Here is a 3,430-nt window from a genome sequence, read left to right on the forward strand (position 1 = left end):
TTGTCTCCTTTTTGTAGTTTTAAATAATGATTTGATATTTATTTGCCGCCGTCACGGCTATAATGCTTTTCCGATGAGCCGCTTCTTCTTCGGCTTTTGCCGTGGTACTGCGGGTTACACCAGCAACATGCCCGTGGACACTGCTGACTAGCGGTTTGCATGTGTACTGCACGTTGACGCGGACAATGACGCAGAAGTATAAATGAAAACTGACGCATAGCCTACGACGTAGGCCCGACGCAGAAGTATAAATCAGCCTTAATACTTGAAGGTGTTGTAGGACTGCTGCATGGCGATGAAACTGGGATGCACCGGCTCTCCCTGCTGGACCTCCCAGGGCTGTGCGATCAGCTGCCCGCGGAACTTAAAAGACTTTTATGCCTTTTTATTAGATAAAGACTGTTGAGAGCAGACAGGAAAGTATTGGGTGGAGAGAGGGAGGCGGGATCGGCAAAGGACCTAGAGACGGGAATCGAACTCGGGTCGCCGTGAGCACAGCTGTGCTGTATGTCGCGCAATAACCACTAGGCTATCAGCGCCGACAATCTGTGAAGAGTTTCATACATTTTCTGGGTGTATAATGAGGGGCGGAAAAAGAAAGCGGGGCAGAAATCTCACCCGTCCTCTTGAGGTGAAACCAGACGTCTCGGAGGGACCACACCATGTGTTTGAGCTGCAGCAGGAAGGAGAAGAGTCTGTTGTACTTGTTCAGACAGCTGTCCGTGATGACGATATTCACCAGCCAGTCCACCTACAGGCAGAACGAGAGAGAGAGATTACGAGAGTATTGCATCAGAAACTGAAGAAATTAACACAGTGGGCGTCTCTGACCTTGTAGCGGAGCTCGAGACAGTTCAGCGAGTCTGGTGCGTGAGGATGGAAGATCTCAGGGAGGTATCGCAGCACCAACGTGAAGTGGGCCACCAGCTCGCTGTCGCCGTGAACACTGTACTGTAAAGCCTTATTGAGAATGGAGTTCAACACCAGCGGGGTCAGCAGCTCACCGGGCGTCTGACCACTGCCCAGCTAAACACAACACACAGTGATAAGCATTTCCAACAGTAGTATGCTACACTTACGTCACATGACCTCATTATGCGGCACGGTTAATTCAGCAAGAGACGTCAAGATATAATCTTTTAGATGTTTAATTTGTAATTTGCAATCTGATTTTGTGTAAAAACTGCACTCAGACCTTCTCAAAGAGCTGATCGCTGAGAGAGAGGGCAAACTCTCCATCCTCCATCAACAGGAAATGCCTGAGAGTCTCAAAAGTGCTTCCCCACACCCAACTCCACGAAGAAATAATCCACCACGGCCTTATTTACCATAGACACACTGCGAGAGAGAGAGAGAGAGAGTTTTAAATGTACTTTTTTTTTTTTTTAAATGTACATTTCTCTGTTGCTTATGGGGTTTACATTAGGGCTGGATATTGCAACTGATTTCGCAATTCAATTTGGATTTTGATTTGATTTGAAAATGTATTTCAGTTACAATGTAAACTGGCCTAAGTACCCAATCACCTAATTTATCAAAATTATTGTTGCATTTAACTACGTTTTTAAACATGAATTTAAAAAATCAGTTTAAAATTGTATATTTTTTGTCAGTTTAATTGTATTGTCATTTATATTTTTGATGTTTTTTAAATATATTTTTGAATGAATACAATACTTCAAAAATATGTATATTATTTAGATATGTATATAATAAATGTATAAATTTTCATTTATATTTTTGATGTTTTTAATATATATTTGAATGAATAACATACTACTATACTAGAACCACATACTAAAAGACTAAAATACACACACACACACATATATATATATATATATATATACACACACACACACACACACATTTTTAGTAATTTTGTTGTCTTTTTTCATTTTTAGTTGTTTTTTAATACGTCTATATTATTTTTTCATCATTTTTTCAACTTTAGTCAGTTATTTTAGTACATTGTTAAACTAAATGTAAATGATAAATGTCTTTGCAACTAGCTTAAATAAAATAAACAACTTAAAATATTGAAAAATGTTTTAAGTAACAAAAATGGTTTTAATCTTGGTTTCAGTTTTACTTAAATATAATAACCCTGATTCAAACCAATAACTTGCCTCACAAATTCAAAGAACAGGCTCATAAAAGTCATTCTTTCTTGAATATCACTACATTGATGCTACATCATGCTGTTTGTTTTGCTCTGAACCAACAAAGACTCTTTCATGCCAAAGGTATAAATAAAAAGCAAAAATAAATCGACTCACACAAGAGTTCTTCATTTGGAAGTATGATTTACACACTAAATGTTGAGATTTTAATAAGCGAAGCTGCATAGTTCAAATAAAGACTGTGATAAACCAGAATTGTTTTTCTTTTTTGACCCAGCTCTAATCTACATACTGTGTAATGAGTGGTGTTGTAACGGAGTGTTTCATGAGAACAGGAAGTGGCATCATCTTGCTGAGCTGAACAGCAGTGGCGTCGGTGGCACGGTGCAGGGACGGGTCGACAGGAAGGCCGTTCGGACCCCGAGTCACCTGCAGCAGCAGCTCCGCAGCTAGAGCAGGAACGACAACACAAACCTCTCAGTTTCTGACAGAAAGAGAGAAAGCTCTAGTGGGTCATGATGAAGGCAGGCGGTCCGGTACTCACTCATCAGACCGTAGGAGTCCTGGTACTGTGAGGCCAGGCTGAGAAGATAGCGATCCTCTGGACTCTCTTTAGGAGACGATCCCAGTTCCAGAGCCCAGGCAGACAGTCAAGAACAGCTCACTAGGGGGCGCTGCATTACAACATTACAAATACAAACAATATGAAAACATTAACCACAGTGGATTCACTTAGTGTATGACCAACAGAAATCATATATATATATATATAAATATATATACATACATTATTATACAAGTTGATATTCTGATCATATTTTTTTCCAAGCTAAAGAGATTTAACTGAAAAGTAAAAAATTATTAAATGCCCATGAAAAATATTCAAAACGAATGCAATACAGAAATTGCAAAGTTAAGGCATGACCGTTGGACAGCGAAATGCTCACTGGGTCAGCGAGGTCACAAAAAACAGGTTGAGAACAAAAGACACGTTAACTGCAAAAGAATTAAGAATTAAGGTGAAGAATTAGGTGTGAAACCATCAGAAACCCTTTAGTCTCCAGCGCCACCATTTTCCAGAACTGCAACCTACCTGGAGAAGTGCAATGTGTCAGGTTCTCAGAGACTTTGCTTGGGTAAAAAATCCTAAAAAATGACCCTCACTTAAGAATAACATGCTGAAGTGTTGTGAAATACAGACTGTTTTTTTTTTAGGCTTTATAGACAGGTAAGTTGACCCTAGAGGGACCAGCACTACATCCTCTTGTACCACTCTTTTATCTTCAAATCAAAAATTTATCTTCCAG

General features: G+C 39.6%; 1 pseudogene; it reads right to left on the reverse strand.

Annotated features, from left to right (window-relative positions):
* The window catches only part of LOC107744223 (gamma-tubulin complex component 6-like), a 21,608-nt pseudogene that overhangs the window by 3,672 nt on the left and 14,506 nt on the right, over positions 1-3,430 (reverse strand).

The sequence above is a fragment of the Sinocyclocheilus rhinocerous genome, unplaced genomic scaffold (genome assembly GCF_001515625.1).
Source record: "Sinocyclocheilus rhinocerous isolate Xijiao unplaced genomic scaffold, SAMN03320098_v1.1 scaffold2061, whole genome shotgun sequence".
NCBI lineage: Eukaryota > Metazoa > Chordata > Actinopteri > Cypriniformes > Cyprinidae > Sinocyclocheilus > Sinocyclocheilus rhinocerous.